Genomic DNA, 15152 nt, shown 5'->3' with positions numbered 1-15152 from the left:
TGCTATTGCCAGTCAGATCTCCACTGGGCCCTACAGCGGGGATCATCAACTCGATTCAGCCGAGGGCAGACATGGAACAGACCATTTCTCCTCAGTTTTCCGCAAACGTCATATGCTATAGCATGCTATGGAGTGTGGATACCAAAGAGATACAGAATATAGGCTAGACAAGACATAGTGATTTATACTTCTACGTAATGACTTTCCATTATGACCGGAGAGGAGTGATGTGACAAATGGAATTTTAACCTTTAAACTGCCATTTAATTTTTTCGGTTTCCATTAAAGTGATAAAGTTACATAAAAATGACGTGTGAATTCACAACGCAGCTGCACTTCCTTCCCATTTAACTTCTCAAAGTATTATCATACAGGACTGCAGTCGCTTGTCTTTCTCTGCCATTTTCCCACCTGTTAACAACCATGACGTAGAGGTGGAGAGTCGACAGTATTTCTGGAACAGAGGATTTGCCGTACTTCCAAGAACACAAACACTTACATCTTTCATAGTGAGAGAGGGGGAGGGGTACAGTATTGGCAGGTCGGCCACCAGGCAGACAGAGTCAGAACAGTTCACTAGGCCTATCTCTCGGCAATCAAAAGCTTTATCTCGTCATTTCTTGGCTTGCAATGTTTCGCAACTTCAGTTATGCAGGGCCTATCATCAATGAATAGGCTAGGATATTGAGATGAGCGAGATACTTCACTTCACATAGTCACACACAGTAATAACTGTGCATGTCCACAGGTCTGCTTCACACTGTTACAGCGTGTTGGCCAGGGCACCAAAACAGGGGAGAAGTTGAGCTTCGCGCTTCAACACTCTTAGTTGTTGTGGAAATTGACCCACGTTCTCCATCTACGTGAAATAGATATATTTTTTAATTATTATATTTTTGCCCCCCTTTTCTCCCCAATTTCGATCTTGTCTCATCGCTGCAACTCCCCAACGGGTTCGGGAGGCGAAGGTCGAGTCATGCGTCCTCCGAAACATGACCCGCCAAACCACGCTTCTTAACACCCTCGTAAAACTGACTATCCTGCCAATCCTTGACTTCTGCGATGTCATTTACAAAATAGCCTCCCAACACTCTACTCAGCAAATTGGATGTAGTCTATCACAGTGCCATCCGTTTTGTCACCAAAGCCCCATATTCTACCCACCATTGTGACCTGTATGCTCTAGTCGGCTGGCCCTCGCTACATATTCGTCGCCAGACCCACTGGCTCCAGGTCATCCAGGTCTATGCTAGGTAAAGCTCCACCTTATCTCAGCTCACTGGTCACAATAACAACACCCACCCGTAGCACATGTTCCAGCAGGTGTATCTCACTGATCATCTCCAAAGCCAACACCTCATTTGGCCGCCTTTCCTTCCAGTTCTCTGCTGCCAGTGACTGGAACAAATTGCAAAAATCACTGAAGCTGGAGTCTTCTATCTCCCTCACTAACTTCAAGCATCAGCTGTCAGAGCAGCTTACTGATTGCTGCAGCTGTACACAGCCCATCTGTAAATAGCCCAACCTACTACCTACCTCATCCCCATATTAAAAAGAAAAAAGAACTCTGCTCTTTTGCAAACCAGTATTTCTACTTGCACATCATCATCTGCACATCTATCACTCCAGTGTTAATTTCTAAGTTGTGATTACTTCGCCACTATGGCCTAGTTATTGCCTTACCTCCTTACTCCATTTGCACACACTGTATATAGATTTTTCTATTGTGTTATTGACTGTACGTTTCTTTATTCCATGTGTAACTCTGTGTCGTTGTATGTGTCACACTGCTTTGCTTTATCTTGGCCAGGTCGCAGTTGTAAATGAAAACTTGTTCTCAACTGGCCTACCTGGTTAAATAAAGGTGAAATAAAATAAATACATTTAAAAAAACACTCGCCCGCTTGACCCAGAAGCACAAAATGTGTTGGAGGAAGACGCTGGGCCAACCATTCAACTGACAACAGAAGCCAGCCTGCAGGCACCCGGCCTGCCACACGGAAGACGCTGGGCCAATTGTGCGCTGCCTTAGGGGACTCTCGGTCACGCACGATTGTGACACAGCCTGGGATCGAACCCAGGTCTTTAGTGACGCCTCAAGCACTGAGATTCAGTGCCTTAGACCGATGCGCCACTCAGGATACCCTGGTTAGATATTTTTATTAACGTTAAAAATCCCAGTTTAAAAACTTTAAAAACTTTTAAAAACAACATTTTAACGTTTATATGTTAACACCCCTACCGCATACAGTTGAAGTCAGAAGTTTACATACACTTAGATTGGAGTCATTAAAACTAGTTTACATACACTTAGATTGTTTACATACACTTAGAGTCATTAAAACTAGTTTACATACACTTAGATTGGAGTCATTAAAACTAGTTTACATACACTTAGATTGGAGTCATTAAAACTAGTTTACATACACTTAGATTGGAGTCATTAAAACTAGTTTACATACACTTAGATTGGAGTCATTAAAACTAGTTTACATACACTTAGATTGGAGTCATTAAAACTAGTTTACATACACTTAGATTGGAGTCATTAAAACTAGTTTACATACACTTAGATTGGAGTCATTAAAACTAGTTTACATACACTTAGATTGGAGTCATTAAAACTAGTTTACATACACTTAGATTGGAGTCATTAAAACTAGTTTACATACACTTAGATTGGAGTCATTAAAACTAGTTTACATACACTTAGATTGGAGTCATTAAAACTAGTTTACATACACTTAGATTGGAGTCATTAAAACTAGTTTACATACACTTAGATTGGAGTCATTAAAACTAGTTTACATACACTTAGATTGGAGTCATTAAAACTAGTTTACATACACTTAGATTGGAGTCATTAAAACTAGTTTACATACACTTAGATTGGAGTCATTAAAACTAGTTTACATACACTTAGATTGGAGTCATTAAAACTAGTTTACATACACTTAGATTGGAGTCATTAAAACTAGTTTACATACACTTAGATTGGAGTCATTAAAACTAGTTTACATACACTTAGATTGGAGTCATTAAAACTAGTTTACATACACTTAGATTGGAGTCATTAAAACTAGTTTACATACACTTAGATTGGAGTCATTAAAACTAGTTTACATACACTTAGATTGGAGTCATTAAAACTAGTTTACATACACTTATGTTGAGTCATTAAAACTAGTTTACATACACTTAGGTTGGAGTCATTAAAACTAGTTTACATACACTTAGATTGGAGTCATTAAAACTAGTTTACATACACTTAGGTTGGAGTCATTAAAACTAGTTTACATACACTTAGATTGGAGTCATTAAAACTAGTTTACATACACTTTGATTGGAGTCATTAAAACTAGTTTACATACACTTAGATTGGAGTCATTAAAACTAGTTTACATACACTTAGATTGGAGTCATTAAAACTAGTTTACATACACTTAGATTGGAGTCATTAAAACTAGTTTACATACACTTAGGTTGGAGTCATTAAAACTAGTTTACATACACTTAGGTTGGAGTCATTAAAACTAGTTTACATACACTTAGGTTGGAGTCATTAAAACTAGTTTACATACACTTAGATTGAGAGTCATTAAAACTAGTTTACATACACTTAGATTGGAGTCATTAAAACTAGTTTACATACACTTAGATTGGAGTCATTAAAACTAGTTTACATACACTTAGATTGGTTTAGTCATTAAAACTAGTTTACATACACTTAGATTGGAGTCATTAAAACTAGTTTACATACACTTAGATTGGAGTCATTAAAACTAGTTTACATACACTTAGATTGGAGTCATTAAAACTAGTTTACATACACTTAGATTGGAGTCATTAAAACTAGTTTACATACACTTAGATTGGAGTCATTAACACTAGTTTACATACACTTAGATTGGAGTCATTAACACTAGTTTACATACACTGAGGTTGGAGTCATTAACACCAGTTTACATACACTTAGATTGGAGTCATTAAAACTAGTTTACATCCACTTAGGTTGGAGTCATTAAAACTAGTTTACATACACTTAGATTGGAGTCATTAAAACTAGTTTACACACACTTAGGTTGGAGTCATTAAAACTAGTTTACACACACTTAGATTGGAGTCATTAAAACTAGTTTACATACACTTAGATTGGAGTCATTAAAACTAGTTTACATACACTTAGATTGGAGTCATTAAAACTAGTTTACATACACTTAGATTGGAGTCATTAAAACTAGTTTACATACACTTAGATTGGAGTCATTAAAACTAGTTTACATACACTTAGGTTGGAGTCATTAAAACTAGTTTACATACACTTAGATTGGAGTCATTAAAACTAGTTTACATACACTTAGATTGGAGTCATTAAAACTAGTTTACATACACTTAGATTGGAGTCATTAAAACTAGTTTACATACACTTAGGTTGGAGTCATTAAAACTAGTTTACATACACTTAGATTGGAGTCATTAAAACTAGTTTACATACACTTAGATTGGAGTCATTCATTAAAACTAGTTTACATACACTTAGATTGGAGTCATTAAAACTAGTTTACATACACTTAGATTGGAGTCATTAAAACTAGTTTACATACACTTAGATTGGAGTCATTAAAAAACTAGTTTCATTAAAACAGTTTACATACACTTAGATTGGAGTCATTAAAACTAGTTTACATACACTTAGATTGGAGTCATTAAAACTAGTTTACATACACTTAGGTTGGAGTCATTAAAACTAGTTTACATACACTTAGATTGGAGTCATTAAAACTAGTTTACATACACTTAGATTGGAGTCATTAAAACTAGTTTACATACACTTAGATTGGAGTCATTAAAACTAGTTTACATACACTTAGGTTGGAGTCATTAAAACTAGTTTACATACACTTAGGTTGGAGTCATTAAAACTAGTTTACATACACTTAGGTTGGAGTCATTAACACTAGTTTACATACACTTAGATTGGAGTCATTAAAACTAGTTTACATACACTTAGATTGGAGTCATTAAAACTAGTTTACATACACTTAGGTTGGAGTCATTAACACTAGTTTACATACACTTAGATTGAGTCATTAAAACTAGTTTACATACACTTAGTTTACATACACTTAGGAGTCATTAAAACTAGTTTACATACACTTAGATTGGAGTCATTAAAACTAGTTTACATACACTTAGGTTGGAGTCATTAAAACTAGTTTACATACACTTAGATTGGAGTCATTAAAACTAGTTTACATACACTTAGGTTGGAGTCATTAAAACTAGTTTACATACACTTAGTCATTAAAACTAGTTGGAGTCATTAAAACTAGTTTACATACACTTAGGTTGGAGTCATTAAAACTAGTTTACATACACTTAGATTGGAGTCATTAAAACTAGTTTACATACACTTAGGTTGGAGTCATTAAAACTAGTTTACATACACTTAGGTTGGAGTCATTAAAACTAGTTTACATACACTTAGGTTGGAGTCATTAAAACTAGTTTACATACACTTAGATTGAGTCATTAAAACTAGTTTACATACACTTAGGTTGGAGTCATTAAAACTAGTTTAAAACTAGTTTACATACACTTAGATTGAGTCATTAAAACTAGTTTACATACACTTAGATTGAGTCATTAAAACTAGTTTACATACACTTAGATTGGAGTCATTAAAACTAGTTTACATACACTTAGATTGGAGTCATTAAAACTAGTTTACATACACTTAGATTGGAGTCATTAAAACTAGTTTACATACACTTAGATTGGAGTCATTAAAACTAGTTTACATACACTTAGATTGGAGTCATTAAAACTAGTTTACATACACTTAGATTGAGTCATTAAAACTAGTTTACATACACTTAGGTTGAGTCATTAAAACTAGTTTACATACACTTAGGTTGGAGTCATTAAAACTAGTTTACATACACTTAGATTGGAGTCATTAAAACTAGTTTACATACACTTAGATTGGAGTCATTAAAACTAGTTTACATACACTTAGGTTGGAGTCATTAAAACTAGTTTACATACACTTAGGTTGAGTCATTAAAACTAGTTTACATACACTTAGGTTGGAGTCATTAAAACTAGTTTACATACACTTAGATTGAGAGTCATTAAAACTAGTTTACATACACTTAGATTGGAGTCATTAAAACTAGTTTACATACACTTAGATTGGAGTCATTAAAACTAGTTTACAGTTTACACACTTAGTTGGAGTCATTAAAACTAGTTTACATACACTTAGATTGGAGTCATTAAAACTAGTTTACATACACTTAGTTGGAGTCATTAAAACTAGTTTACATACACTTAGGTTGAGTCATTAAAACTAGTTTACATACACTTAGTTGAGTCATTAAAACTAGTTTACATACACTTAGATTGGAGTCATTAAAACTAGTTTACATACACTTAGGTTGAGTCATTAAAACTAGTTTACATACACTTAGGTTGGAGTCATTAAAACTAGTTTACATACACTTAGGTTGGAGTCATTAAAACTAGTTTACATACACTTAGGTTGAGTCATTAAAACTAGTTTACATACACTTAGATTGGAGTCATTAAAACTAGTTTACATACACTTAGGTTGGAGTCATTAAAACTAGTTTACATACACTTAGGTTGAGTCATTAAAACTAGTTTACATACACTTAGGTTGAGTCATTAAAACTAGTTTACATACACTTAGGTTGGAGTCATTAAAACTAGTTTACATACACTTAGGTTGGAGTCATTAAAACTAGTTTACATACACTTAGATTGAGTCATTAAAACTAGTTTACATACACTTAGATTGGAGTCATTAAAACTAGTTTACATACACTTAGGTTGGAGTCATTAAAACTAGTTTACATACACTTAGGTTGAGTCATTAAAACTAGTTTACATACACTTAGGTTGGAGTCATTAAAACTAGTTTACATACACTTAGGTTGAGTCATTAAAACTAGTTTACATACACTTAGGTTGGAGTCATTAAAACTAGTTTACATACACTTAGGTTGAGTCATTAAAACTAGTTTACATACACTTAGATTGAGTCATTAAAACTAGTTTACATACACTTAGGTTGGAGTCATTAAAACTAGTTTACATACACTTAGGTTGGAGTCATTAAAACTAGTTTACATACACTTAGATTGGAGTCATTAAAACTAGTTTACATACACTTAGATTGGAGTCATTAAAACTAGTTTACATACACTTAGGTTGAGTCATTAAAACTAGTTTACATACACTTAGGTTGAGTCATTAAAACTAGTTTACATACACTTAGATTGGAGTCATTAAAACTAGTTTACATACACTTAGGTTGAGTCATTAAAACTAGTTTACATACACTTAGATTGAGTCATTAAAACTAGTTTACATACACTTAGGTTGAGTCATTAAAACTAGTTTACATACACTTAGATTGAGTCATTAAAACTAGTTTACATACACTTAGATTGGAGTCATTAAAACTAGTTTACATACACTTAGGTTGAGTCATTAAAACTAGTTTACATACACTTAGATTGGAGTCATTAAAACTAGTTTACATACACTTAGGTTGAGTCATTAAAACTAGTTTACATACACTTAGGTTGAGTCATTAAAACTAGTTTACATACACTTAGGTTGAGTCATTAAAACTAGTTTACATACACTTAGGTTGGAGTCATTAAAACTAGTTTACATACACTTAGGTTGAGTCATTAAAACTAGTTTACATACACTTAGGTTGGAGTCATTAAAACTAGTTTACATACACTTAGGTTGAGTCATTAAAACTAGTTTACATACACTTAGGTTGGAGTCATTAAAACTAGTTTACATACACTTAGGTTGAGTCATTAAAACTAGTTTACATACACTTAGGTTGGAGTCATTAAAACTAGTTTACATACACTTAGATTGGAGTCATTAAAACTAGTTTACATACACTTAGGTTGAGTCATTAAAACTAGTTTACATACACTTAGATTGGAGTCATTAAAACTAGTTTACATACACTTAGGTTGGAGTCATTAAAACTAGTTTACATACACTTAGGTTGGAGTCATTAAAACTAGTTTACATACACTTAGGTTGAGTCATTAAAACTAGTTTACATACACTTAGATTGAGGTCATTAAAACTAGTTTACATACACTTAGGTTGAGGTCATTAAAACTAGTTTACATACACTTAGGTTGAGTCATTAAAACTAGTTTACATACACTTAGGTTGAGGTCATTAAAACTAGTTTACATACACTTAGGTTGAGGTCATTAAAACTAGTTTACATACACTTAGGTTGGAGTCATTAAAACTAGTTTACATACACTTAGGTTGGAGTCATTAAAACTAGTTTACATACACTTAGATTGAGTCATTAAAACTAGTTTACATACACTTAGGTTGGAGTCATTAAAACTAGTTTACATACACTTAGGTTGGAGTCATTAAAACTAGTTTACATACACTTAGGTTGAGTCATTAAAACTAGTTTACATACACTTAGGTTGGAGTCATTAAAACTAGTTTACATACACTTAGGTTGAGTCATTAAAACTAGTTTACATACACTTAGGTTGGAGTCATTAAAACTAGTTTACATACACTTAGGTTGGAGTCATTAAAACTAGTTTACATACACTTAGGTTGAGAGTCATTAAAACTAGTTTACATACACTTAGGTTGGAGTCATTAAAACTAGTTTACATACACTTAGGTTGAGTCATTAAAACTAGTTTACATACACTTAGGTTGAGAGTCATTAAAACTAGTTTACATACACTTAGGTTGAGTCATTAAAACTAGTTTACATACACTTAGGTTGGGTCATTAAAACTAGTTTACATACACTTAGGTTGAGTCATTAAAACTAGTTTACATACACTTAGGTTGAGTCATTAAAACTAGTTTACATACACTTAGGTTGAGGTCATTAAAACTAGTTTACATACACTTAGGTTGGAGTCATTAAAACTAGTTTACATACACTTAGGTTGAGTCATTAAAACTAGTTTACATACACTTAGGTTGAGTCATTAAAACTAGTTTACATACACTTAGGTTGGAGTCATTAAAACTAGTTTACATACACTTAGGTTGAGTCATTAAAACTAGTTTACATACACTTAGGTTGAGTCATTAAAACTAGTTTACATACACTTAGGTTGGAGTCATTAAAACTAGTTTACATACACTTAGGTTGAGGTCATTAAAACTAGTTTACATACACTTACATTAAAACTAGTTTACATACACTTAGGTTGGAGTCATTAAAACTAGTTTACATACACTTAGGTTGAGGTCATTAAAACTAGTTTACATACACTTAGGTTGAGGTCATTAAAACTAGTTTACATACACTTAGGTTGAGGTCATTAAAACTAGTTTACATACACTTAGGTTGAGGTCATTAAAACTAGTTTACATACACTTAGGTTGAGGTCATTAAAACTAGTTTACATACACTTAGGTTGAGGTCATTAAAACTAGTTTACATACACTTAGGTTGAGGTCATTAAAACTAGTTTACATACACTTAGGTTGAGGTCATTAAAACTAGTTTACATACACTTAGGTTGAGGTCATTAAAACTAGTTTACATACACTTAGGTTGAGGTCATTAAAACTAGTTTACATACACTTAGGTTGAGGTCATTAAAACTAGTTTACATACACTTAGGTTGAGTCATTAAAACTAGTTTACATACACTTAGGTTGGAGTCATTAAAACTAGTTTACATACACTTAGGTTGAGAGTCATTAAAACTAGTTTACATACACTTAGGTTGAGGTCATTAAAACTAGTTTACATACACTTAGGTTGAGGTCATTAAAACTAGTTTACATACACTTACAGTCATTAAAACTAGTTTACATACACTTAGGTTGAGGTCATTAAAACTAGTTTACATACACTTAGGTTGAGTCATTAAAACTAGTTTACATACACTTAGTTTGAGGTCATTAAAACTAGTTTACATACACTTAGGTTGGAGGTCATTAAAACTAGTTTACATACACTTAGGTTGAGTCATTAAAACTAGTTTACATACACTTAGGTTGAGGTCATTAAAACTAGTTTACATACACTTAGGTTGAGTCATTAAAACTAGTTTACATACACTTAGGTTGAGGTCATTAAAACTAGTTTACATACACTTAGGTTGGAGTCATTAAAACTAGTTTACATACACTTAGGTTGAGTCATTAAAACTAGTTTACATACACTTAGGTTGAGGTCATTAAAACTAGTTTACATACACTTAGGTTGAGGTCATTAAAACTAGTTTACATGCACTTAGGTTGGAGTGATTAAAACTAGTTTACATACACTTAGGTTGAGGTCATTAAAACTAGTTTACATACACTTAGGTTGAGGTCATTAAAACTAGTTTACATACACTTAGGTTGAGGTCATTAAAACTAGTTTACATACACTTAGGTTGAGGTCATTAAAACTAGTTTACATGCACTTAGGTTGGAGTGATTAAAACTAGTTTACATACACTTAGGTTGAGGTCATTAAAACTAGTTTACATACACTTAGGTTGGAGTCATTAAAACTAGTTTACATACACTTAGGTTGAGTCATTAAAACTAGTTTACATACACTTAGGTTGAGTCATTAAAACTAGTTTACATACACTTAGGTTGAGGTCATTAAAACTAGTTTACATACACTTAGGTTGAGGTCATTAAAACTAGTTTACATACACTTAGGTTGAGGTCATTAAAACTAGTTTACATACACTTAGGTTGAGGTCATTAAAACTAGTTTACATACACTTAGGTTGGAGTCATTAAAACTAGTTTACATACACTTAGGTTGAGGTCATTAAAACTAGTTTACATACACTTAGGTTGGAGTCATTAAAACTAGTTTACATACACTTAGGTTGAGGTCATTAAAACTAGTTTACATACACTTAGGTTGAGGTCATTAAAACTAGTTTACATACACTTAGGTTGAGGTCATTAAAACTAGTTTACATACACTTAGGTTGGAGTCATTAAAACTAGTTTACATACACTTAGGTTGAGTCATTAAAACTAGTTTACATACACTTAGGTTGAGGTCATTAAAACTAGTTTACATACACTTAGGTTGAGGTCATTAAAACTAGTTTACATACACTTAGGTTGAGTCATTAAAACTAGTTTACATACACTTAGGTTGAGGTCATTAAAACTAGTTTACATACACTTAGGTTGGAGTCATTAAAACTAGTTTACATACACTTAGGTTGGAGTCATTAAAACTAGTTTACATACACTTAGGTTGAGGTCATTAAAACTAGTTTACATACACTTAGGTTGGAGTCATTAAAACTAGTTTACATACACTTAGGTTGAGGTCATTAAAACTAGTTTACATACACTTAGGTTGAGGTCATTAAAACTAGTTTACATACACTTAGGTTGGAGTCATTAAAACTAGTTTACATACACTTAGGTTGAGGTCATTAAAACTAGTTTACATACACTTAGGTTGAGGTCATTAAAACTAGTTTACATACACTTAGGTTGGAGTCATTAAAACTAGTTTACATACACTTAGGTTGGAGTCATTAAAACTAGTTTACATACACTTAGGTTGAGGTCATTAAAACTAGTTTACATACACTTAGGTTGGAGTCATTAAAACTAGTTTACATACACTTATGTTGGAGTCATTAAAACTAGTTTACATACACTTAGGTTGGAGTGATTAAAACTAGTTTACATACACTTAGGTTGGAGTCATTAAAACTAGTTTACATACACTTAGGTTGAGGTCATTAAAACTAGTTTACATACACTTAGGTTGAGTCATTAAAACTAGTTTACATACACTTAGGTTGAGTCATTAAAACTAGTTTACATACACTTAGGTTGAGGTCATTAAAACTAGTTTACATACACTTAGGTTGGAGTCATTAAAACTAGTTTACATACACTTAGGTTGAGGTCATTAAAACTAGTTTACATACACTTAGGTTGAGAGTCATTAAAACTAGTTTACATACACTTAGGTTGGAGTCATTAAAACTAGTTTACATACACTTAGGTTGGAGTCATTAAAACTAGTTTACATACACTTAGGTTGAGTCATTAAAACTAGTTTACATACACTTAGGTTGGAGTCATTAAAACTAGTTTACATACACTTAGGTTGAGTCATTAAAACTAGTTTACATACACTTAGGTTGGAGTCATTAAAACTAGTTTACATACACTTAGGTTGAGAGTCATTAAAACTAGTTTACATACACTTAGGTTGAGTCATTAAAACTAGTTTACATACACTTAGGTTGGAGTCATTAAAACTAGTTTACATACACTTAGGTTGAGTCATTAAAACTAGTTTACATACACTTAGGTTGAGTCATTAAAACTAGTTTACATACACTTAGGTTGAGGTCATTAAAACTAGTTTACATACACTTAGGTTGGAGTCATTAAAACTAGTTTACATACACTTAGGTTGAGGTCATTAAAACTAGTTTACATACACTTAGGTTGGAGTCATACACTTAGGTTGAGGTCATTAAAACTAGTTTACATACACTTAGGTTGGAGTCATTAAAACTAGTTTACATACACTTAGGTTGAGGTCATTAAAACTAGTTTACATACACTTAGGTTGAGGTCATTAAAACTAGTTTACATACACTTAGGTTGAGGTCATTAAAACTAGTTTACATACACTTAGGTTGAGGTCATTAAAACTAGTTTACATACACTTAGGTTGAGGTCATTAAAACTAGTTTACATACACTTAGGTTGAGGTCATTAAAACTAGTTTACATACACTTAGGTTGGAGTCATTAAAACTAGTTTACATACACTTAGGTTGGAGTCATTAAAACTAGTTTACATACACTTAGGTTGAGGTCATTAAAACTAGTTTACATACACTTAGGTTGGAGTCATTAAAACTAGTTTACATACACTTAGGTTGAGGTCATTAAAACTAGTTTACATACACTTAGGTTGAGAGTCATTAAAACTAGTTTACATACACTTAGGTTGGAGTGATTAAAACTAGTTTACATACACTTAGGTTGGAGTGATTAAAACTAGTTTACATACACTTAGCTTGGAGTCATTAAAACTAGTTTACATACACTTAGGTTGGAGTGATTAAAACTAGTTTACATACACTTAGGTTGGAGTGATTAAAACTAGTTTACATACACTTAGGTTGAGGTCATTAAAACTACTTTACATACACTTAGGTTGAGGTCATTAAAACTAGTTTACATACACTTAGGTTGGAGTCATTAAAACTAGTTTACATACACTTAGGTTGGAGTCATTAAAACTAGTTTACATACACTTAGGTTGGAGTCATTAAAACTAGTTTACATACACTTAGGTTGGAGTGATTAAAACTAGTTTACATACACTTAGGTTGGAGTCATTAAAACTAGTTTACATACACTTAGGTTGGAGTCATTAAAACTAGTTTACATACACTTAGGTTGGAGTGATTAAAACTAGTTTACATACACTTAGGTTGAGGTCATTAAAACTAGTTTACATACACTTAGGTTGGAGTCATTAAAACTAGTTTACATACACTTAGGTTGGAGTCATTAAAACTAGTTTACATACACTTAGGTTGAGGTCATTAAAACTAGTTTACATACACTTAGGTTGGAGTCATTAAAACTAGTTTACATACACTTAGGTTGGAGTCATTAAAACTAGTTTACATACACTTAGGTTGGAGTCATTAAAACTAGTTTACATACACTTAGGTTGGAGTCATTAAAACTAGTTTACATACACTTAGGTTGGAGTCATTAAAACTAGTTTACATACACTTAGGTTGAGGTCATTAAAACTAGTTTACATACACTTAGGTTGGAGTCATTAAAACTAGTTTACATACACTTAGGTTGGAGTCATTAAAACTAGTTTACATACACTTAGGTTGGAGTCATTAAAACTAGTTTACATACACTTAGGTTGGAGTCATTAAAACTAGTTTACATACACTTAGGTTGGAGTCATTAAAACTAGTTTACATACACTTAGGTTGGAGTCATTAAAACTAGTTTACATACACTTAGGTTGGAGTCATTAAAACTAGTTTACATACACTTAGGTTGGAGTCATTAAAACTAGTTTACATACACTTAGGTTGGAGTCATTAAAACTAGTTTACATACACTTAGGTTGAGGTCATTAAAACTAGTTTACATACACTTAGGTTGAGGTCATTAAAACTAGTTTACATACACTTAGGTTGGAGTCATTAAAACTAGTTTACATACACTTAGGTTGGAGTCATTAAAACTAGTTTACATACACTTAGGTTGGAGTCATTAAAACTAGTTTACATACACTTAGGTTGAGGTCATTAAAACTAGTTTACATACACTTAGGTTGGAGTCATTAAAACTAGTTTACATACACTTAGGTTGGAGTCATTAAAACTAGTTTACATACACTTAGGTTGAGTCATTAAAACTAGTTTACATACACTTAGGTTGGAGTCATTAAAACTAGTTTACATACACTTAGGTTGGAGTCATTAGGTTGAGGTCATTAAAACTAGTTTACATACACTTAGGTTGAGTCATTAAAACTAGTTTACATACACTTAGGTTGGAGTCATTAAAACTAGTTTACATACACTTAGGTTGGAGTCATTAAAACTAGTTTACATACACTTAGGTTGAGTCATTAAAACTAGTTTACATACACTTAGGTTGGAGTCATTAAAACTAGTTTACATACACTTAGGTTGGAGTCATTAAAACTAGTTTACATACACTTAGGTTGAGTCATTAAAACTAGTTTACATACACTTAGGTTGAGTCATTAAAACTAGTTTACATACACTTAGGTTGGAGTCATTAAAACTAGTTTACATACACTTAGGTTGAGTCATTAAAACTAGTTTACATACACTTAGGTTGAGTCATTAAAACTAGTTTACATACACTTAGGTTGGAGTCATTAAAACTAGTTTACATACACTTAGGTTGGAGTCATTAAAACTAGTTTACATACACTTAGGTTGGAGTCATTAAAACTAGTTTACATACACTTAGGTTGAGTCATTAAAACTAGTTTACATACACTTAGGTTGAGTCATTAAAACTAGTTTACATACACTTAGGTTGAGTCATTAAAACTAGTTTACATACACTTAG

At 32.4% G+C, this 15152-nt stretch overlaps 1 protein-coding gene and 1 long non-coding RNA gene across 8 annotated transcripts in view; both read left to right on the top strand.

The window, feature by feature from the left end:
• The window catches only part of mast2 (microtubule associated serine/threonine kinase 2), a 333467-nt gene that overhangs the window by 212518 nt on the left and 105797 nt on the right, over positions 1-15152 (top strand). The gene's annotated exons all lie outside the window — the stretch shown is intronic.
• Positions 10253-14424, top strand: LOC127907608 (uncharacterized). Of its 2 annotated transcripts, none has more exons than XR_008065139.1 (3): positions 10253-10552; positions 13119-13188; positions 13434-14424. It is a non-coding gene; the product is annotated as an uncharacterized LOC127907608 (long non-coding RNA). The 2 variants fall into 2 exon arrangements; XR_008065140.1 differs by lacking the exon at positions 13119-13188 and adding an exon at positions 13014-13048 and having other exon boundaries at positions 13364-14424.

The sequence above is a fragment of the Oncorhynchus keta genome, chromosome 1 (genome assembly GCF_023373465.1).
Source record: "Oncorhynchus keta strain PuntledgeMale-10-30-2019 chromosome 1, Oket_V2, whole genome shotgun sequence".
Classification (NCBI taxonomy): domain Eukaryota; kingdom Metazoa; phylum Chordata; class Actinopteri; order Salmoniformes; family Salmonidae; genus Oncorhynchus; species Oncorhynchus keta.
The sequence above is the reverse complement of the archived record's forward strand: the minus strand, read 5'-3'. Positions and strand labels throughout refer to the sequence as shown.